At 43.8% G+C, this 23988-nt stretch overlaps 2 long non-coding RNA genes across 2 annotated transcripts in view; one reads left to right on the top strand and one right to left on the bottom strand.

Annotated features, from left to right (window-relative positions):
• Positions 1-23988, top strand: part of LOC309661088 — an 852576-nt gene that overhangs the window by 50934 nt on the left and 777654 nt on the right. Inside the window, exon 3 of the long non-coding RNA XR_014263850.1 lies at positions 5196-5316. This is a non-coding gene — a long non-coding RNA (uncharacterized lncRNA). The remainder of the gene's footprint in view (positions 1-5195; positions 5317-23988) is intronic.
• Positions 1-23988, bottom strand: part of LOC309661092 — an 834961-nt gene that overhangs the window by 141181 nt on the left and 669792 nt on the right. The window lies entirely within an intron of this gene.

Raw genomic sequence — 23988 nt, 5'->3', positions numbered from 1 at the left:
TCTGATAAGGGTACTCCCAGAATATTGAGTAGAGTTCCCTGTACTACACAGTAGGTCCTTGTTGCTTATCTATGTTATATATAGTAGTATTCGTATGTTTACCCCAAGTTCCTGATTTATCCCTACCCCCCGCCTTTCGCCTTTGGTAACCATAAGTTTGTTTTCCAAGTCTGTGAGTCTGCCTCTGTTTCGTAAGTTAGTTCATTTGTATCAATTTTTAGGTTCCACCTAGAAGTGATATCATACAATATTTGTCTTACTCTGTCTGACTTACTTCACTTAGTACAATCGTCTCTAGGTCCATCCATGTTACTGCAATTGGCATTATTTTCTTCTATTTTATGGCTGAGTCATATTCCATTATATATATGTATCACATATTCTTTACCTATATTCATATGTTGATGGACATTTTGGTTGCTTCCATGTCTTCGCTATTGTAAAGAGTGTTGCAGTGAACACTGGGGAAGATGTGTCTTTTCAATTTATGCTTTCCTCCAGATATGCACACAGGAGTGAACTTGCTGGATCATCTGGTAGCTCTATTTTATTTCATTTCATTTCAATTTCATTTTTTTGGAGTATAGTTGAGTTACAATGTTGTGTTACTATCTGCTGCACAGCAGAGTGAAGGAGTTTTACATATATCCAATCTTTTTTGGATTCCTTTCCCGTACAGGTCATTACAGAGTATTGAGTAAAGTTCCCTGGGCTATACAGTAGGCCCTTATTTGTTATCTCTTTTATATATAGTGGTGTGTATATGTCAATCCCAATTTCCAATTTATCCCTCCCGCCTCCTCTTGCTCTGGTAACCTCCATTCTGTGTTCCATAGTGGCTGTTACCAATTGGCATTGCCACCAATAGCGTAGTGTTGGTGGCACAGTGGTTAAGAATCTGCCTGCCAGTGCAGGGGACACAGGTTCGAGCCCTGGCCCGGGAAGATCCCACATGCCACAGAGCAACAAAGCCCGTGAGCCACAACTACTGAGTCTGCGCTCTAGAGCCCACGAGCCACAACTACTGAGCTCACGTGCCACAACTACTGAAACCTGTGTGCCTAGAGCCTGTGCTCCACAGCAAGAGAAGCCACCACAAAGAAAAGGCTGCGTACCCCAACGATGAGTAGCCCCCGCTTGCTGCAACTAGAGAAAAGCCGCGCGCAGCAAGGAAGACCCAACGCAGATTAAAAAAAATAATAATAAGTAGTAGGTTTCTGTTTTTCCCACACCATCTGAAGCATTTCGTGTTTGCAGACATTGTGATGATGGCTATTCTGAGTGGTTCCAGGTGATACTTCTTTGTACATCTGATTTGCATTTGTCTAACAGAAAGCAATGGTGAGCATCTTCATATGTGCTTTCTTTTTTTTTTTGAACAGTGTGAGTAAAATTTACCCCTTGAAAATGGTTATTGAAAGTTTGCATTGTTTTGAAGTCTATTTCGATTACCTACCCTAAGACGTTTTTTGAGGGCTGTTGTCATTTACAGCTCCCCAGGTATTGTGAATATGAAGTGCCTATAAGGTCCAGTTTTTAGAGTTGTTGTTATGGGAAACAGAAGGCGGCAGGATTTCTACTGTCCCTATCTGGTTACTGACAAAACCTTAGACGTAGGGAAAGTCCTGTTCCTGGGTTTTAAATTGCCTGGGTTTTAATTGAGTGGAATGTGCCTGACCAAACATGTAAGGGCTTCTGTCCCATTCCTTCTTCCCCCTTGCCCTTCATCCCCCGAACAAACACAAACCCCTGCAAAATCACCTGTTGAGGGTGCTGGCTTGCAGAGTGGGATGACCCTAATGAAGGAGTCTGGAGGTCGGAACCCAAACACCAGGATATGTTGAGAGCAGGTGATTTTCCAAGTGTCATCCAGACCAGAGAGTCCACCATCCTTTGGGTGTCAGAGGGTTGATTTAGTAGTATGAGGGCACACTTAGATCTGGAGATTGTGATCCCATGCAGAGGGGATCAGGTACTACAGGTTCAAGGGGGGCGAATTAGCTGGCGTATCCTCCCGAGGTCCTCAGGCCCACAACCGTCCAGCCTTGGGACCAAATTGGGTCTGTGTCCAGGGATGTGACACTAGCATGTTCACCGCGACTAAATGAATTTAGTGCTCATTTTTCTTTTCTGTAATTTAATTTTAAATTTATAATGGAGTATAGTTGATTTACCATGCTGTGTTCATTTTTGATGTACACCAACATGACTCATTTATACAGAGATGACTATATATTCGTTTTAGAATTATTTTCCCATTGAGGTTACTAAAGGGTGTTGAGAAGAGTTCCAAGTGCTCTACAGCAGGTCCATGTTGATTACAAGTTTTCTCTCTGTAAATATGTATATACTAACTCCAACCTCATGATTTATGCCTCCAACACACCTTTCCAGTTTGGTAACCATAAGTTTGTGTTCTAAGTCTGGGACTCTGTTTCTGTGTTGTAGGATAGTAGCTTTGTATCAATTTTTAGATTCCACTGATAAGTAATATCTTATGATATTTATCATTGTCTGATTTATGACACTTAGTATGAATGTATCTAGGTCCTTCCAAGTGGCTGCAAATGGCCTTATTTCATTCATTACATGGCTGAGTAATATTCCATTGTACATATGCACCATAATTTCCTTATCCATTCTTCCTCCCAAGGACTTTTATGTAGCTTCCAAGTAGAGGCTCTTGTAAACAGGGCTGCATAAAGGTTGGAGTGCCTGGGTCCCGTTAATTTATGTTTTTTCCAAGATACAGGCCCAGGAGTGGAAGCGCCATATGCTCTGAAGCTCTGTTTTTTAGATTTTTAAGGAATGACCACCCACTTCTCCAGAGTGGCTGTTAGCAATTTACATTCCCACCATCAGCTTGTCAGCGTTCCCTTTTCTCCATGCCCTGTCCTGCGTTTCAGGTTTTACACTTTGCGAGGTTGGCCATTCTGACTGGTGCGAAGTGATAGATCTTTGTAGTATTGATTTGCATTGCCCGCCTGTTTTGTTGGCCAAAAAGGGAGTAAGGGTTTTTCCTGAATATATTAAGGAATAACGCATACGGTTTGTTTGGCCAACTGCATGATTGGCGATGTTCAGCAGCTTTGCATGTGCTTTAATGGCGAGTGCAAACTACCTCTTGAAATCCCTTTCCTGCAATTCTGCCTTGCTTACAAGTCGTTTTCGAACACTTGGCTGAAGAAATGACTCCATTAGAGGTGTCAATTACAACCCTGCATGTCTGTGAATTGCAGTGCCCCTGAGCACCAGTTTTCAACTTGTTGTTTAGGGACGCAGCCACAAAGGGGCAGGATTTCTACAGACCTATTCCGGTTACTGGGGCACCTGAAGGATAGGGAAATTCTTCTTCCAGATTAGGAAACTAGAGTGGCATATGCCTGTCAAAACATCTAGGGCTTGTGTCTCAATCCATCCCCCCATTCCCCTTCGTCACCCGGAAAATTCCAAGCTGTGCAAAACCGGCTGTTGAGTGTGCTGCCTTCTAAAGTGGGGAGACTCTAAGGAAAGGAGCTGAGGGTGGAACCTGAATACCAGGAGACGTGGAGATGAGGTGACTTTTCCAAACTCTTCCCGATCAGAAGGTGTACAATCCTCCGGATGTGCCATGCATGTTTTAGTTGTAGGAAGGGTCCCCTGCACCTGGAGATATGGGACCCATGGAATGAGGATCAGACAGTATTACTCTAAAAGGGCTAAACTTGCTGTTCCATTCTCTCCAAGCTTCTCAGACCCACGAGTGTAGAGCGTTAGATCCCATCCAGCTGTGTGTCTAGATGTGGTCAGTCCAGGTTGCATCACAGCCCCTGAACAAATTTTGTAAGAATATCTCTCTATCTCAATGTCTTTTTTTTTTGTTTTTGTTATTTAACTTTATAATGGGATATAGCTGATTTTCAATACTGTGTTTCTTGCTGCTCTACATCTATCCACTTGACTCACATAAAGAGAGATATCAATAAATTCTTTTACAGATTCTTACCAGTCTTATATATTCTTTTCCAGTGACAAAAGTATGCTGAGTCCAGTTTTTTCAGCTATACAGTACGTCTTGTCGATTACTTATTTTGTTTATGGAACATTATCTGTGTGAACTGCAACCTCCTGGTTTATGCATCACCCGACCCCACCTTTCTCCTTTAGCAGCTATAAGTGTGTTTTCTAAATGTATAACTCTATTCTGTTTTGTAATTCAGTTTATGTGAAGCAATTTTTACATTCCCCCTATAAGTGATATCTTACGATAAGTTTCTTTTTCTGTGTGACTTATTTCACTAAGAATCATGATACCTAAATCCACTCATTATGCTGCTACTAGCCTTATGACATTGATTTCATGGCTGAGTGATATTCCAATGTACATAAGTACGACAACTTCTTTATCCATTTTTCACTTTCCTGGGATATTTAAGGTGTACCGAAGTCGAGGTTCTTGTAACCAGAGCAGCCCTAAAGTTTGGGGTGCCTGTGTATTGTTGATTTTTAGTTTTCCCAATTTATACGCCCATGAATGGAAGTGCCCTATGCTCTCTAGCTGTGTTTTTTAGATGTTTTAGGACACACCATACACTTCTCGAGAGTGGCTGTGGGCAATTTACATCCCACACAACAGGGTAACAAGGCTCCGTTTTGTCCATGGCCTGTCCTGCATTTCTGGTTTTTACAGTTTTATCAGCATGGCCCTTTTGACCGATGGGAAGTGAGAGTTCTTTGTAGTGCTGATTTGCATTACCCGCCTGCTTGGTTGGCCAAAAAGGGCGTATGCGTTTTTTCCTGAATATATTCAGGAAAAAAACGCATACGCCCTTTTTGACCAACAGCATCATTGTCAAAGTTTTGCCGCTTTTCATGTGCTTTAAAGGCGATTCGAATCTACCTCCTGAAATCTGTTTCCTGCAATTCTGCCTTGCTTTCAAATCCTCTTCGTTGCCTTCCCTCAGTATATTTTTGGACGATACTTCTCAATAATAACTCTGCAGGTTTGTGAATTGCAGTGCCCCTGAGCTCCATTTTTCAACTCGCTTTTTTGGGAGCTGGCCGCAAAACCGCAGGACTGCTTCAGGCTCTATTCTGGTTCCAGGGCCCAGGCTGAGCCTCTGCTTAATTCTTCTTCCTGATGGGAAATTAGAGTGACATGTGCCTGCCCCAACACCTAGAGCTGGTCTCTCATTGGTTCCCCCTTTCCCTTTCAGCCTGCGGACAAATCGCAAACTGTACGAAACCGGAGGTTAGAGGTGCTGATTATCCAGGTGGGGAGATTGTCAGTATAGCGGCTGGAATGGCGAGCCCGTCCACCAGGAGATGGAAAACGCGGTGCGTTTTAGAAACCTTTCCCGATCACACGGTGTACCATCCTCTGGCTTTCCCATGCATGTTTTCGCTGCAGGAAGAGTCCCTTAACCCTGGAGATTTGGGACCCATGGAATGGGTGTCGCGCAGTATTACTTTAAAGGGTCTGCATTTGCTCACCCAGGCTCACCACTCCTCTCATCCCCAAGGGTATCCGTCCTTATGTCTCATCCATCTGTGTGTCTAGATGTGGTCAATCCAGGGTGCATCACAGCCCCTGAACGAATTTTGTAAGAATGTCTCTCTCTTTCAGTGTCTCTGTTTTTTTTTTTTTGTAATTTATTTTTATAATGGGGTTTAGCTGGTTTTCACTGCTGTGTTTACGCCGATTTACACCCACATGTTTCACTTACAGAGAGATATCAATACATAGGTTTTAAGATTCTTACTAGTCAGATATATTCTTCTGCAGTGAATAGGGGGTGTTGAGTCCAGTTCATGAAGCAACAGGTAGGTCTTGTCTATTACAGAGTTGGTTCATGGAGCGGTATCTGGGCTAATTTCAAACCCGTGTTTTATGCATCTCCCCACCTCACCTTTCCCCTTAATCAGCCATAATGTTTTTGCTAACTGTGTGACTCTGTTCTGTTTTGCAATTCAGTTCATGTCTAGCGATTTTTACATTCCCTCTGTAAGTGATGTCTTATGATATGTTTCTTTTTCTGCGTGACTTACTTCACTTAGAATCATCGTACCTGAATCCACTCATTATGCTGCTACTAGCCTTATGACATTGATTTTATGACTCAGTGATATTCCATTGTACACAAGTACCACAACTTCTTTATCCATTTTTCTCGTTCCTGGGATATGTAAGGTGTACCGAAGTCGAGGTTCTTGTAAACAGAGCAGCCCTAAACTCTGAGGTGCCTGTGTCTTGTTGAATTTTAGTTTTCCCAATTTATTCGCCCTTGAGTGAAAGTGCCCTATGCTCTCCAGCTGTGTTTTTTAGCTGTTTTAGGACACAGCATACACTTCTCCGGAGTGGCTGCTGGCAATTTACATCCCGCCCATCAGCGTAACCAGGCTCCCTTTTCTCCATGGCCTGTCCTGCATTTCTGGTTTTTACAGTTTTATCAGCATGGCCCTTTTGACCGATGGGAAGTGAGACTTCTTTGGAGTGCTGATTTGCATTTCCTGCTTGCTGGGTTGGCCAAAAAGGGCGTATGTGTTTTTTCCTGAATATACTCAGGAAAAAACGCATACGCCCTTTTTGGTCAACAGCATCATTGTCAAAGTTTTGCCGCTTTTCATGTGCTTTAAAGGCGATTCGAATCTACCTCCTGAAACCTGTTTCCTGCAATTATGCCTTGCTTTCAAATCCTCTTCGTTGCCTTCCCTCAATATATTTGTGGACGAGAGTTATCATTTATAACTCTGCAGGTTTGTGAATTGCAGCGCCCCTGAGCTCCATTTTTCAACTCGCTTTTTTGGGAGCTGGCCGCAAAAGCACAGGATTGCTTCAGGCCCTATTCTGGTTCTGGGGGGCAGGCTGAGCCTGTGGCTAATGCTTCTTCCTGATGGGAAAATAGAATGACCTGTGCCTGTCCCAACACCTAGAGCTAGTCTCTCATTGGTTCCCCCTCTTCCCGTTCATCCTCAGGACAAATTGCAACCTGTACGGAAGAGGAGGTTAAAGGTGCTGATTCTCCAAGGAGGGAGATTGTTAGTAAAGCGGCTGGAATGGCGAACCCGAGCACAAGGAGATGAGAAATGAGGTGCGTTTTAGAAACCTTTCCTGATCACACGGTGTACCATCTTCTGGGTTTCTCATGCATGTTTTCGATGTAGGAAGATGTCTTGAACTTGGAGATTTGGGACCCATGGGATGGGTACCACGCAGTATTACTTTAAAGGGTCTGCGTTTCCTCGCCCAAGGTCACCAAACCTCTCAGCTCCAAGAGTGTACACCCTTATGTCTCATCCAGCTGTGGGTCTAGATATGGTCAATCCAGGTTGCATCTCAGCCCCTGAACGAATTTTGTAGGAATTTCTCTCTCTTTCACTGTCTTTGGTTCATGGGTTTTTAAAAGTAATTTGTTTTTATAATGGGGTTTAGCTGCTTTTCACTGCTGTGTTTATGCCGCTTTACACCCACTTGATTCACTTACACAGAGATATCAATACATAAGTTTTAAGATTCTTACTAGACACATATATTCTTGTGCGGTGAATAGGGGGTGTTGAGTCCAGTTCACTGAGCAAGGAGTAGGTCTTGTCTATTACATATTGGGTTTGTGGAACGGTATCTGAGCCAATTTGAAACCCTTGTTTTATGCATCACCCCACCTCCCCTTTCCCGTTCAGCAGGCATAGTGTGTTTTCTAAATGTGTGACTCTGTTCTGTTTTGTAATTGAGTTCAAGTGTATCGATTTTTACATTCCCTCTATAAGTTATATCTTATGATAAGTGTCCTTTTCTGTGTGACTTATTTCACTTAGAATCGTCTTACATCAATCCACTCATCATGTTGCTAATAGCCTTATGGCATTGATTTCATGGCTGAGTGATATTCCATTGTACATAAGGAGCATAACTTCTTTATTCATTTTTCTCTTTCCTGGAAAATTTAAGGTGTAACGAAGTGGAGGTTCTTGTCAACAGAGCAGCCCTAAACTTTGGGGTGCCTGTGCCTTGCTGATTTTTAGATTTCCCAATTTATACGCCCATGAGTGGGAGTGCCCTATGCTCTCTAAGGTGTGTTTTTTAGAAGTTCCAGGACACTACGTACAGTTCTCCAGGGTGGCTGTTGGCAATTTACATCCCGCCCATCAGCGTAGCAAGGCTTCCATTTCTCCATGGCCTATCCTGCATTTCTGGTTTTGACACTTTTTTCAGCATGGCCCTTTTGACCGATGGGAAGCGAGACTTCTTTGTAGCGCTGATTTGCCTTTCCAGGTTGCTTGGTTGGCCAAAAAGGGCGTATGCGTTTTTTCCTGAATATATTCAGGAAAAAATGCATACGCCCTTTTTGGCCAAGGGCAACATTGTCGACGTTTTGCCGCTTTTCATGTGCTTTAAAGGCGATTCTAATCTACCTCCTGAAATCTGTTTCCTGCAATTCTGCCTTGCTTTCAAATCCTCTTCGTTGCCTTCCCTCAATATATTTGTGGACGAGAGTTATCATTTATAACTCTGCAGGTTTTTGAATTGAAGTGCCCCTGAGCTCCATTTTTCAACTCGTTTTTTTGGGAGCTGGCCGCAAAAGCACAGGACTGCTTCAGGCCCTATTCTCGTTCCGGGGGGCAGGCTGAGCTGCCGCTAATGCTTCTTCCTGATGGGAAAATGGAGTGACCTGTGCCTGTCCCAAAACCTAGAGCTAGTCTCTCATTGGTTCCCCCTCTTCCCGTTCATCCTCAAGACAAATCGCAACCTGTACGGAACAGGAGGTTAAAGGTTCTGATTCTCCAAGGAGGGCGATTGCTAGTAAAGCGGCTGGAATGGCGAACCCGAGCCCAAGGAGATGAGAAATGAGGTGCGTTTTAGAAACCTTTCCCGATCACATGGTGTACCATCTTCTGGGTTTCTCATGCATGTTTTCGATGTAGGAAGATGCCCTTGAACCTGGAGATTTGGGACCCATGGGAGGGGTACCACGCAGTATTACTTTAAAGGGTCTGCGTTTGTTCACCCACCCTCACCAAAACTCTCAGCCCCAAGAGTGTCCACCCTTCTGTCTCATTCAGCTGTGGGTCTAGATATGGTCAATCCAGGTTGCATCACAGCCCCTGAAGGAATTTTGTAGGAATTTCTCTCTCTTTCACTGTCTTTGGTTCATGGGTTTTTAAAAGTAATTTATTTTTATAATGGGGTTTAGCTGCTTTTCACTGCTGTGTTTATGCCGCTTTACACCCACTTGACTCACTTACACAGAGATATCAATACATAGCTTTTAAGATTCTTACTAGTCAGATATATTCTTGTGCGGTGAATAGGGGGTGTGGAGTCCAGTTCACTGAGCAAGGAGTAGGTCTTGTCTATTACATATTGGGTTTATGGAACGGTATCTGAGCTAATTTGAAACCCTTGTTTTATGCATCACCCCACCTCACCTTTCCCGTTCAGCAGGCATAGTGTGTTTTCTAAATGTGTGACTCTGTTCTGTTTTGTAATTCAGTTCAAGTGTAGCGATTTTTACATTCCCTCTATAAGTGATATCTTATGATAAGTGTGTTTTTCTGTGTGACTTATTTCACTTAGAATCGTCGTACCTGAATCCACTCATCATGTTGCTACTAGCCTTATGGCATTGATTTCACGGCTGAGTGATATTCCATTGTACATAAGGAGCACAACTTCTTTATCCATTTTTCTCTTTCCTGGGATATTTAAGGTGTAACGAAGTGGAGGTTCTTGTCAACAGAGCAGCCCTAAACTTTGGGGTGCCTGTGTCTTTCTGATTTTTATTTTTCCCAATTTATACGCCCATGAGTGGAAGTGCCCTATGCTCTCTAAGCTGTGTGTTTTAGATGTTCCAGGACACACCGTACACTTCTGAAGAGTGGCTGTTGGCAATTTACATCCCGCCCATTAGCGTAGCAAGGCTCCCATTTCTCCAAGGTCTGTCCTGCATTTCTGGTTTTGACACTTTGTTCAGCATGGCCCTTTTGACTGATGGGAAGCGAGACTTCTTTGTAGCGCTGATTTGCCTTTCCAGGTTGCTTGGTTGTCCAAAAAGGGCGTATGCGTTTTTTCCTGAATATATTCAGGAAAAAACGCATACGCCCTTTTTGGCCAAGGGCAACATTGTCGACGTTTTGCCGCTTTTCATGTGCTTTAAAGGCGATTCTAATCTACCTCCTGAAATCTGTTTCCTGCAATTCTGCCTTGCTTTCAAATCCTCTTCGTTGCCTTCCCTCAATATATTTGTGGACGAGAGTTATCATTTATAACTCTGCAGGTTTGTGAATTGCAGTGCCCCTGAGCTCCATTTTTCAACTCGCTTTTTTGGGAGTTGGCCGCAAAACACAGGATTGCTTCAGGCCCTATTCTCGTTCCGGAGGGCAGGCTGAGCTTGTGGCTAATGCTTCTTCCTGATGGGAAAATAGAGTGACCTGTGCCTGTCCCAACACCTAGAGCTAGTCTCTTATTGGGTCCCCCTCTTCCCGTTCATCCTCAGGACAAATTTCAACCTGTATGGAACATGAGGTTAAAGGTGCTGATTCTACAAGGAGGAAGATTGCTAGTAAAGCGGCTGGAATGCCGAACCCGAGCCCAAGGAGATGAGAAATGAGGTGCGTTTTAGAAACCTTTCCCGATCACATGGTGTACCATCTTTTGGGTTTCTCATGCATGTTTTCGATGTAGGACGATGCCCTTGAACCTGGAGATTTGGGACCCATTTGATGGGTACCACGCAGTATTACTTTAAAGGGTCTGCGTTTGCTCACCCAACTTCACCAAACCTCTCAGCCCCAAGATGTCCACCCTTATGTCTCATCCAGCTCTGGGTCTAGATATGGTCAATCCAGGTTGCATCACAGCCCCTGAAGGAATTTTGTAGGAATTTATCTCTCTTTCACTGTATTTGCTTCATGGGTTTTTAAAAGTAATTTATTTTTATAATGGGGTTTAGCTGCTTTTCACTGCTGTGTTTATGCCGCTTTACACCCACTTGACTCACTTACACAGAGATATCAATACATAGGTTTTAAGATTCTTACTAGTCAGATATATTCTTGTGCGGTGAATAGGGGGTGTGGAGTCCAGTTCACTGAGCAAGGAGTAGGTCTTGTCTATTACATATTGGCTTTATGGAACGGTATCTGAGCCAATTTGAAACCCTTGTTTTATGCATCACCCCACCTCACCTTTCCCGTTCAGCAGCCATAGTGTGTTTTCTAAACGTGTGACTCTGTTTTGTTTCGTAATTCCGTTCAAGTGTAGCGATGTTTACATTCCCTCTATAAGTGATATTGTATGATAAGTGTCTATTTCTGTGTGTCTTATTTCACTTAGAATCGTCGTACCAAATCCACTCATCATGCCGCTACTAGCCTTAAGGCAGTGATTTCATGGCTGAGTGATATTCCATTGTACACAAGGAGCACAACTTCTTTATCCATATTTCGCTTTCCTGGGATATTTAAGGTGTAACGAAGTGGAGTTTCTTGTCAAGAGAGCAGCCCTAACCTTTGTGGTGCCTGTGTCTTGCTGATTTTTAGTTTTCCCAATTTATACGCCCATGAGTGGAAGTGCCCTATGCTCTCTAAGCTGTGTTTTTTAGATGTTCCAGGACACACCCTACACTTCTCCATGGTGGCTGTTGGCAATTTACATCCCGCCCATCAGCGTAGCAAGGCTCCCATTTCTCCATGGCTTGTCCTGCATTTCTGGTTTTGACACTTTTTTCAGCATGGCCCTTTTGACCGATGGGAAGCGAGACTTCTTTGTAGTGCTGATTTGCCTTTCCAGGTTGCTTGGTTGGCCAAAAAGGGCGTATGCGTTTTTTCCTGAATATATTCAGGAAAAAACGCATACGCCCTTTTTGGCCAAGGGCAACATTGTCCACGTTTTGCCGCTTTTCATGTGCTTTCAAGGGGATTCGAATCTACCTCCTGAAATCTGTTTCCTGCAATTCTGCCTTGCTTTCAAATCCTCTTCGTTGCCTTCTCTCAATATATTTGTGGACGAGAGTTATCATTTATAACTCTGCAGGTTTGTGAATTGCAGTGCCCCTGAGCTCCATTTTTCAACTCGCTCTTTTGGGACCTGGCCGCAAAAGCACAGGATTGCTTCAGGCCCTATTCTGGTTCCGGGGGGCAGGCTGAGCTTGTGGCTAATGCTTCTTCCTTATGGGAAAATAGAGTGACCTGTGCCTGTCCCAACACCTAGAGATAGTCTGTCATTGGTTCCCTCTCTTCCCGTTCATCCTCAGGACAAATTGCAACCTGTTCGGAACAGGAGGTTAAAGGTGCTGATTCTCTAAGGAGGGAGATTGCTAGTAATGCGGCTGGAATGGCGAACCCGAGCACAAGGAGATGAGAAATGAGGTGCGTTTTAGAAACCTTTCCCGATCATACGGGGTACCATCTTCTGGGTTTCTCATGCATGTTTTCGATGTAGGAAGATGCCCTTGAATCTGGAGATTTGGGACCCATGGAATGGGTACCACGCAGTATTACTTTAAAGGGACTGCGTTTGCTCACCCAGCCTCAGCAAATCTCTCAGCCCCAAGAGTGTCCACCCTTATGTCTCATCCAGCTCTGGGTCTAGATATGGTCAATCCAGGTTGCATCACAGCCCTTGAAAGAATTTTGTAGGAATTCCTCTCTCTTTCACTGTCTTTGGTTCATGGGTTTTTAAAAGTAATTTATTTTTATAATGGGGTTTAGCTGCTTTTCACTGCTGTGTTTATGCCGCTTTACACCCACTTGATTCACTTACACAGAGATATCAATACATAGGTTTTAAGATTCTTACTAGTCAGATATATTATTGTGCGGTGAATAGGGGGTTTTGAGTCCAGTTCATTGAGCAAGGAGTAGGTCTTGTCTATTACATATTGGGTTTATGGAACGGTATCTGAGATAATTTGAAACCCTTGTTTTATGCATCACACTACCTTGCCTTTTCCGTTCAGCAGGCATAGTGTGTTTTCTATATGTGTGACTCTGTTCTGTTTTGTAATTCAGTTCAAGTGTAGCGATTTTTACAATCCCTCTATAAGTGATATCTTATGATAAGTGTCTTTTTCTGTGTGACTTTTTTCACTTAGAATCGTCGTTCCTAAATCCACTCATCATGCTGCGACTAGCCTTATGGCATTGATTTCATGGCTGAGTGATATTCCATTGTACATAAGGAACACAACTTCTTTATCCATTTTTCTCTTTCCTGGGAAATTTAAGGTGAAACGAAGTGGAGGTGCTTGTCAACAGAGCAGCCCTATACTTTGGGGTGCCTGTGTCTTGCTGATTTTTAGTTTTCCCAATTTATACGCCCATGAGTGGAAGTGCCCTATGCTCTCTAAGCTGTGTTTTTTAGATGTTCCAGGACACACCGTACACTTCTCCAGAGTGGCTGTTGGCAATTTACATCCCGCCCATCAGCGTAGCAAGGCTCCCATTTCTCCATGGCCTGTCCTGCATTTCTGGTTTTGACACTTTGTTCAGCATGGCCCTTTTGACCGATGGGAAGCGAGACTTCTTTGTAGCGCTAATTTGCCTTTCCAGGTTGCTTGGTTGGCCAAATAGGTCGTATGCGTTCTTTCCTGAATATATTCAGGAAAAGTCGCATACGCCCTTTTTGGCCCAGGGCAACATTGTCGAAATTTTGCCTGTTTTCATGTGCTTTAAAGGCGATTCGAGTCTACCTCCTGAAATCTGTTTCCTTCAATTCTGCCTTGCTTTCAAATCCTCTTCGTTGTCTTCCTTCAATATATTTGTGGACGAGAGTTATCATTTATAACTTTGCAGGTTTGTGAATTGCAGTGCCCCTGAGCTCCATTTTTCAACTCGCTTTTTTGGGAGCTGGCCGCAAAAGCACAGGATTGCTTCAGGCCCTATTCTGGTTAAGGGGGGGCAGGCTGAGCTTGTGGGTAATGCTTCTTCCTGATGGGAAAATAGAGTGACCTGTGCCTGTCCCAACACCTAGAGCTAGTCTCTCATTGGTTCCCCCTCTTCCCGTTCATCCTCAGGACAAATTGCAACCTGTTCGGAACACGAGGTTAAAGGTGCTGATTCTCCAAGGAGGGAGATTGCTAGTAAAGCGGCTGGAATGGCGAACCCGAGCACAAGGAGATGAGAAATGAGGTGCGTTTTAGAAACCTTTCCCGATCACACGGTGTACCATCTTTTGGGTTTCTCATGCATGTTTTCGATGTAGGAAGATGCCCTTGAACCTGGAGATTTGGGACCCATGGGATGGGTACCACGCAGTATTACTTTAAAGGGTCTGCGTATGCTCAGCCAACCTCAGCAAACCTCTCAGGCACCAAGAGTGTCCACCCTTATATCTCATCCAGCTGTGGGTCTAGATATGGTCAATCCAGTTTGCATCACAGCCCCTGAAGGAATTTTGTAGGAATTTCTCTCTCTTTCACATTCACTGTCTTTGGTTCATGGGTTTTTAAATGTAATATATTTTTTAATGGGGTTTAGCTACTTTTCACTGCTGTGTTTATGCCACTTTACACTCACTTGACTCACTTACACAGAGATATCAATACATAAGTTTTAAGATTCTTACCAGACAGATATATTCTTGTGCGGTGAATAGGGGGTGTTGAGTCCAGTTCACTGAGCAAGGAGTAGGTCTTGTCTATTACATATTTGGTTTATGGAACGGTATCTGAGCTAATTTGAAACCGTTATTTTATGCATCACCCCACCCCACCTTTCCCGTTCAGCAGGCATAGTGTGTTTTCTAAATGTGTGACTCTGTTCTGTTTTGTAATTCAGTTCAAGTGTAGCGATTTTTACATTCCCTCTATAAGTTATATCTTATGATAAGTGTCTTTTTCTGTGTGACTTATTTCACTTAGAATCGTCGTACCTAAATCCACTCATCATGTTTCTACTACCTTATGGCATTGATTTCATGGCTGAGTGATATTCCATTGTACATAAGGAGCATAACTTCTTTATTCATTTTTCTCTTTCCTGGGAAATTTAAGGTGTAACGAAGTGGAAGTTCTTGTCAACAGAGCAGCCCTAAACTTTGGGGTGCCTGTGTCTTGCTGATTTTTAATTTTCCCAATTTATACGCCCATGAGTGGAAGTGCCCTATGCTCTCTAAGCTGTGATTTTTAGATGTTCCAGGACACACCGTACACTTCTCCAGGGTGGCTGTTGGCAATTTACATCCCGCCCATCAGCGTAGCAAGGCTCCCATTTCTCCATGGCCTGTCCTGCATTTCTGGTTTTGACACTTTTTTCAGCATGGCCCTTTTGACCGATGGGAAGCGAGAGTTCTTTGTAACGCTGATTTGCCTTTCCAGGTTGCTTGGTTGGCCAAAAAGGGCAACATTGTCGACGTTTTGCCGCTTTTCATGTGCTTTAAAGGCGATTCGAATCTACCTCCTGAAATCTGTTTCCTGCATTTCTGCCTTGCTTTCAAATCCTCTTCGTTGCCTTCCCTCAATATATTTGTGGACGACAGTTATCATTTATAACTCTGCAGGTTTGTGAATTGCAGTGCCCCTGAGCTCCATTTTTCAACTCGCTTTTTTGGGAGCTGGCCGCAAAAGCACAGGATTGCTTCAGGCCCTATTCTGGTTCCGGGGGGCAGGCTGAGCTTGTGGCTAATGCTTCTTCCTGATGGGAAAATAGAGTGACCTGTGCCTGTCCCAACACCTAGAGATAGTCTGTCATTGGTTCCCTCTCTTCCCGTTCATCCTCAGGAAAAATTGCAACCTGTTCGGAACAGGAGGTTAAAGATGCTGATTCTCTAAGGAGGGAGATTGCTAGTAATGCGGCTGGAATGGGGAACCCGAGCACAAGGAGATGAGAAATGAGGTGCGTTTTAGAAACCTTTCCCGATCACACGGGGTACCATCTTCTGGGTTTCTCATGCATGTTTTCGATGTAGGAAGATGCCCTTGAATCTGGAGATTTGGGACCCATGGAATGGGTACCACGCAGTATTACTTTAAAGGGACTGCATTTGCTCACCCAGCCTCAGCAAACCTCTCAGCCCCAAGAGTGTCCACCCTTGTGTCTCATCCAGCTCTGGGTCTAGATATGGTCAATCCAGGTTGCATCACAGCCCCTGAAGGAATTTTGTAGGAATTTATCTCTCTTTCACTGTATTTGGTTCATGGGTTTTTAAAAATAATTTATTTTTATAATGGGGTTTAGCTGCTTTTCACTGCTGTGTTTATGCCGCTTTACACCCACTTGACTCACTTACACAGAGATATCAATACATAGGTTTTAAGATTCTTACTAGTCAGATATATTCTTGTGCGGTGAATAGGGGGTGTGGAGTCCAGTTCACTGAGCAAGGAGTAGGTCTTGTCTATTACATATTGGCTTTATGGAACGGTATCTGAGCCAATTTGAAACCCTTGTTTTATGCATCACCCCACCTCACCTTTCCCGTTCAGCAGCCATAGTGTGTTTTCTAAACGTGTGACTCTGTTCTGTTTCGTAATTCCGTTCAAGTGTAGCAATGTTTACATTCCCTCTATAAGTGATATCTTATGATAAGTGTCTATTTCTGTGTGTCTTATTTCACTTAGAATCGTCGTACCTAAATCCGCTCATCATGCTGCTACTAGCCTTAAGGCATTGATTTCACGGCTGAGTGATATTCCATTGTACATAAGGAGCACAACTTCTTTATCCATATTTCTCTTTCCTGGGATATTTAAGGTGTAACGAAGTGGAGTTTCTTGTCAACAGAGCAGCCCTAAACTTTGTGGTGCCTGTGTCTTGCTGATTTTTAGTTTTCCCAATTTATACGCCCATGAGTGGAAGTGCCCTATGCTCTCTAAGCTGTGTTTTTTAGATGTTTCAGGACACACCCTACACTTCTCCATGGTGGCTGTTGGCAATTTACATCCCGCCCATCAGCGTACCAAGGCTCCCATTTCTCCATGGCTTGTCCTGCATTTCTGGTTTTGACACTTTTTTCAGCATGGCCCTTTTGACCGATGGGAAGCGAGACTTCTTTGTAGCGCTGATTTGCCTTTCCAGGTTGCTTGGTTGGCCAAAAAGGGCGTATGCGTTTTTTCCTGAATATATTCAGGAAAAAACGCATACGCCCTTTTTGGCCCAGGGCAACATTGTCGACATTTTGCCGCTTTTCATGTGCTTTAAAGGCGATTCTAATCTACCTCCTGAAATCTGTTTCCTGCAATTCTGCCTTGCTTTCAAATCCTCTTCGTTGCCTTCCCTCAATATATTTGTGGACGAGAGTTATCATTTATAACTCTGCAGGTTTGTGAATTGCAGTGCCCCTGAGCTCCATTTTTCAACTCGCTTTTTTGGGAGCTGGCCGCAAAAGCACAGGATTGCTTCAGGCCCTATTCTCGTTCCGGGGGGCAGGCTGAGCCTGTGGCTAATGCTTCTTCCTGATGGGAAAATAGAGTGACCTGTGCCTGTCCCAACACCTAGAGCTAGTCTCTCATTGGCTCCCCCTCTTCCCGTTCATCCTCAGGACAAATCGCAACCTGTACGGAACAGGAGGTTAAAGGTGCTGATTCTCCAAGGAGGGAGATTGCTAGTAAAGCGGCTGGAATGGCAAACCCGAGCCCAAGGAGATGACAAATGAGGTGCGTTTTAGAAACCTTTCCCGATCACACGGTGTACCATCTTCTGGGTTTCTCATGCATGTTTTCGATGTAGGAAGATGCCCTTGAACCTGGAGATTTGGGACCCATTGGATGGGTACCACGCAGTATTACTTTAAAGGGTCTGCGTTTGCTCACCCAACCTCACCAAAACTCTCAGCCCCAAGAGTGTCCACCCTTATGTCTCATCCAGCTCTGGGTCTAGATATGGTCAATCCAGGTTGCATCACAGCCCCTGAAGGAATTTTGTAGGAATTTATCTCTCTTTCACTGTCTTTGGTTCATGGGTTTTTAAAAGTAATTTATTTTTATAATGGGGTTTAGCTGCTTTTCACTGCTGTGTTTATGCCGCTTTACACCCACTTGACTCACTTACACAGAGATATCAATACATAGGTTTTAAGATTCTTACTAGTCAGATATATTCTTGTGCGGTGAATAGGGGGTGTGGAGTCCAGTTCACTGAGCAAGGAGTAGGTCTTGTCTATTACATATTGGCTTTATGGAACGGTATCTGAGCCAATTTGAAACCCTTGTTTTATGCATCACCCCACCTCACCTTTCCCGTTCAGCAGCCATAGTGTGTTTTCTAAACGTGTGACTCTGTTCTGTTTCGTAATTCCGTTCAAGTGTAGCGATGTTTACATTCCCTCTATAAGTGATATCTTATGATAAGTGTCTATTTCTGTGTGTCTTATTTCACTTAGAATCGTCGTACCTAAATCCACTCATCATGCTGCTACTAGCCTTAAGGCATTGATTTCACGGCTGAGTGATATTCCATTGTACATAAGGAGCACAACTTCTTTATCCATACTTCTCTTTCCTGGGATATTTAAGGTGTAACGAAGTGGAATTTCTTGTCAACAGAGCAGCCCTAAACTTTGTGTTGCCTGTGTCTTGCTGAATTTTAGTTTTCCCAATTTATACGCCCATGAGTGGAAGTGCCCTATGCTCTCTAAGCTGTTTTTTTTAGATGTTCCAGGACACACCCTACACTTTTCCATGGTGGCTGTTGGCAATTTACATCCCGCCCATCAGCGTAGCAAGGCTCCCATTTCTCCATGGCTTCTCCTGCATTTCTGGTTTTGACACTTTTTTCAGCATGGCCCTTTTGACCGATGGGAAGCGAGACTTCTTTGTAGCGCTGATTTGCCTTTCCAGGTTGCTTGGTTGGCCAAAAAGGGCGTATGCTTTTTTTCCTGAATATATTCAGGAAAAAAAGCATACGCCCTTTTTGGCCAAGGGCAACATTGTCGACATTTTGCCGCTTTTCATGTGCTTTAAAGGCGATTCTAATCTACCTCCTGAAATCTGTTTCCTGCAATTCTGCCTTGCTTTCAAATCCTCTTCGTTGCCTTCCCTCAATATATTTGTGGACGAGAGTTATCATTTATAACTCTGCAGGTTTGTGAATTGCAGTGCCCCTGAACTCCATTTTTCAACTCGCTTTTTTGGGAGCTGGCCGCAAAAGCACAGGATTGCTTCAGGCCCTATTCTCGTTCCGGGGGGCAGGCTGAGCCTGTGGCTAATGCTTCTTCCTGATGGGAAAATAGAGTGACCTGTGCCTGTCCCAACACCTAGAGCTAGTCTCTCATTGGTTCCCCCTCTTCCCGTTCATCCTCAGGACAAATCGCAACCTGTACGGAACAGTAGGTTAAAGGTGCTGATTCTCCAAGGAGGGAGATTGCTAGTCAAGCGGCTGGAATGGCAAACCCGAGCCCAAGGAGATGACAAGTGAGGTGCGTTTTAGAAACCTTTCCCGATCACACGGTGTACCATCTTCTGGGTTTCTCATGCATGTTTTCGATGTAGGAAGATGCCCTTGAACCTGGAGATTTGGGACCCATGGGATGGGTACCACGCAGTATTACTTTAAAGGGTCTGCGTTTGCTCACCCAACCTCACCAAACCTCTCAGCACCAAGAGTGTCCACCCTTATGCCTCATACAGGTGTGTGTCTAGATACGGTCAATCCAGTTTGCATCACACCCACTGAACGAATTTTGTAAGAATTTCTCTCTCTTTCACTGTCTTTGTTTCATGGGTTTTTAAAAGTAATTTATTTTCATAAGGGGTTTAGCTGCTTTTTACTGCTGTGTTTATGCCGCTTTACACCCACCTGACTCACTTACACAGAGATATCAATACATAGTTTTTAAGATTCTTACTAGTCAGATATATTCTTGTGTGGTGAATAGGGGGTGTTGATTCCAGTTCACTGAGAAAGGAGTAGGTCTTGTCTATTACATATTGGGTTTATGGAACGGTACCTGAGCTAATTTGAAACCCTTGTTTTATGCATCACCCCACCTCACCTTTCCCGTTCAGCAGCCATAGTGTGTTTTCTAAACGTGTGACTCTGTTCTGTTTCGTAATTCCGTTCAAGTGTAGCGATGTTTACATTCCCTCTATAAGTGATATCTTATGATAAGTGTCTATTTCTGTGTGTCTTATTTCACTTAGAATCGTCGTACCTAAATCCACTCATCATGCTGCTACTAGCCTTAAGGCATTGATTTCACGGCTGAGTGATATTCCATTGTACATAAGGAGCACAACTTCTTTATCCATATTTCTCTTTCCTGGGATATTTAAGGTGTAACGAAGTGGAGTTTCTTGTCAACAGAGCAGCCCTAAACTTTGTGGTGCCTGTGTCTTGCTGATTTTTAGTTTTCCCAATTTATACGCCCATGAGTGGAAGTGCCCTATGCTCTCTAAGCTGTGTTTTTTAGATGTTCCAGGACACACCCTACACTTCTCCATGGTGGCTGTTGGCAATTTACATCCCGCCCATCAGCGTACCAAGGCTCCCATTTCTCCATGGCTTGTCCTGCATTTCTGGTTTTGACACTTTTTTCAGCATGGCCCTTTTGACCGATGGGAAGCGAGACTTCTTTGTAGCGCTGATTTGCCTTTCCAGGTTGCTTGGTTGGCCAAAAAGGGCGTATGCGTTTTTTCCTGAATATATTCAGGAAAAAAAGCATACGCCCTTTTTGGCCAAGGGCAACATTGTCGACATTTTGCCGCTTTTCATGTGCTTTAAAGGCGATTCGAATCTACCTCCTGAAATCTGTTTCCTGCATTTCTGCCTTGCTTTCAAATCCTCTTCGTTGCCTTCCCTCAATATATTTGTGGACGACAGTTATCATTTATAACTCTGCAGGTTTGTGAATTGCAGTGCCCCTGAGCTCCATTTTTCAACTCGCTTTTTTGGGAGCTGGCCGCAAAAGCACAGGATTGCTTCAGGCCCTATTCTCGTTCCGGGGGGCAGGCTGAGCTTGTGGCTAATGCTTCTTCCTGATGGGAAAATAGAGTGACCTGTGCCTGTCCCAACACCTAGAGATAGTCTGTCATTGGTTCCCTCTCTTCCCGTTCATCCTCAGGACAAATTGCAACCTGTTCGGAACAGGAGGTTAAAGATGCTGATTCTCTAAGGAGGGAGATTGCTAGTAATGCGGCTGGAATGGGGAACCCGAGCACAAGGAGATGAGAAATGAGGTGCGTTTTAGAAACCTTTCCCGATCACACGGGGTACCATCTTCTGGGTTTCTCATGCATGTTTTCGATGTAGGAAGATGCCCTTGAATCTGGAGATTTGGGACCCATGGAATGGGTACCACGCAGTATTACTTTAAAGGGACTGCATTTGCTCACCCAGCCTCAGCAAACCTCTCAGCCCCAAGAGTGTCCACCCTTGTGTCTCATCCAGCTCTGGGTCTAGATATGGTCAATCCAGGTTGCATCACAGCCCCTGAAGGAATTTTGTAGGAATTTATCTCTCTTTCACTGTATTTGGTTCATGGGTTTTTAAAAGTAATTTATTTTTATAATGGGGTTTAGCTGCTTTTCACTGCTGTGTTTATGCCGCTTTACACCCACTTGACTCACTTACACAGAGATATCAATACATAGGTTTTAAGATTCTTACTAGTCAGATATATTCTTGTGCGGTGAATAGGGGGTGTGGAGTCCAGTTCACTGAGCAAGGAGTAGGTCTTGTCTATTACATATTGGCTTTATGGAACGGTATCTGAGCCAATTTGAAACCCTTGTTTTATGCATCACCCCACCTCACCTTTGCCGTTCAGCAGCCATAGTGTGTTTTCTAAACGTGTGACTCTGTTCTGTTTCGTAATTCCGTTCAAGTGTAGCGATGTTTACATTCCCTCTATAAGTGGTATCTTATGATAAGTGTCTATTTCTGTGTGTCTTATTTCACTTAGAATCGTCGTACCTAAATCCACTCATCATGCTGCTACTAGCCTTAAGGCATTGATTTCACGGCTGAGTGATATTCCATTGTACATAAGGAGCACAACTTCTTTATCCATACTTCTCTTTCCTGGGATATTTAAGGTGTAACGAAGTGGAGTTTCTTGTCAACAGAGCAGCCCTAAACTTTGTGTTGCCTGTGTCTTTGTGATTTTTAGTTTTCCCAATTTATACGCCCATGAGTGGACGTGCCCTATGCTCTCTAAGCTGTGTTTTTTAGATGTTCCAGGACACACCCTACACTTCTCCAGGGTGGCTGTTGGCAATTTACATCCCGCCCATCAGCGTAGCAAGGCTCCCATTTCTCCATGGCTTGTCCTGCATTTCTGGTTTTGACACTTTTTTCAGCATGGCCCTTTTGACCGATGGGAAGCGAGACTTCTTTGTAGCGCTGATTTGCCTTTCCAGGTTGCTTGGTTGGCCAAAAAGGGCGTATGCTTTTTTTCCTGAATATATTCAGGAAAAAAAGCATACGCCCTTTTTGGCCCAGGGCAACATTGTCGAAATTTTGCCTGTTTTCATGTGCTTTAAAGGCGATTCGAGTCTACCTCCTGAAATCTGTTTCCTGCAATTCTGCCTTGCTTTCAAATCCTCTTCGTTGTCTTCCTTCAATATATTTGTGGACGAGAGTTATCATTTATAACCTTGCAGGTTTGTGAATTGCAGTGCCCCTGAGCTCCATTTTTCAACTCGCTTTTTTGGGAGCTGGCCGCAAAAGCACAGGATTGCTTCAGGCCCTATTCTCGTTCCGGGGGGCAGGCTGAGCTTGTGGCTAATGCTTCTTCCTGATGGGAAAATAGAGTGACCTGTGCCTGTCCCAACACCTAGAGCTAGTCTCTCATTGGGTCCCCCTCTTCCCGTTCATCCTCAGGACAAATTGCAACCTGTACGGAACAGGAGGTTAAAGGTGCTGATTCTCCAAGGAGGGAGATTGCTAGTAAAGCGGCTGGAATGCCGAACCCGAGCCCAAGGAGATGAGAAATGAGGTGCGTTTTAGAAACCTTTCCCGATCACACGGTGTACCATCTTCTGGGTTTCTCATGCATGTTTTCGATGTAGGAAGATGCCCTTGAACCTGGAGATTTGGGACCCATGGGATGGGTACCACGCAGTATTACTTTAAAGGGTCTGCGTTTGCTCACCCAACCTCACCAAACCTCTCAGCACCAAGAGTGTCCACCCTTATGCCTCATACAGGTGTGTGTCTAGATACGGTCAATCCAGTTTGCATCACACCCACTGAACGAATTTTGTAAGAATTTCTCTCTCTTTCACTGTCTTTGTTTCATGGGTTTTTAAAAGTAATTTATTTTCATAAGGGGTTTAGCTGCTTTTTACTGCTGTGTTTATGCCGCTTTACACCCACCTGACTCACTTACACAGAGATATCAATACATAGTTTTTACGATTCTTACTATTCAGATATATTCTTGTGTGGTGAATAGGGGGTGTTGATTCCAGTTCACTGAGAAAGGAGTAGGTCTTGTCTATTACATATTGGGTTTATGGAACGGTACCTGAGCTAATTTGAAACCCTTGTTTTATGCATCACCCCACCTCACCTTTCCCGTTCAGCAGCCATAGTGTGTTTTCTAAACGTGTCACTCTGTTCTGTTTTGTAATTCAGTTCAAGTGTAGCGATGTTTACATTCCCTCTATAAGTGATATCTTATGATAAGTGTCTATTTCTGTGTGTCTTATTTCACTTAGAATCGTCGTACCTAAATCCACTCATCATGTTGCTAATAGCCTTATGGCATTGATTTCATGGCTGAGTGATATTCCATTGTACATAAGGAGCATAACTTCTTTATTCATTTTTCTCTTTCCTGGAAAATTTAAGGTGTAACGAAGTGGAGGTTCTTGTCAACAGAGCAGCCCTAAACTTTGGGGTGCCTGTGCCTTGCTAATTTTTAGATTTCCCAATTTATACGCCCATGAGTGGGAGTGCCCTATGCTCTCTAAGGTGTGTTTTTTAGAAGTTCCAGGACACTACGTACAGTTCTCCAGGGTGGCTGTTGGCAATTTACATCCCGCCCATCAGCGTAGCAAGGCTTCCATTTCTCCATGGCCTATCCTGCATTTCTGGTTTTGACACTTTTTTCAGCATGGCCCTTTTGACCGA

This window comes from Balaenoptera physalus, assembly GCF_965194825.1.
Source record: "Balaenoptera physalus genome assembly, chromosome: 5".
NCBI lineage: Eukaryota > Metazoa > Chordata > Mammalia > Artiodactyla > Balaenopteridae > Balaenoptera > Balaenoptera physalus.
The sequence above is the reverse complement of the archived record's forward strand: the minus strand, read 5'-3'. Positions and strand labels throughout refer to the sequence as shown.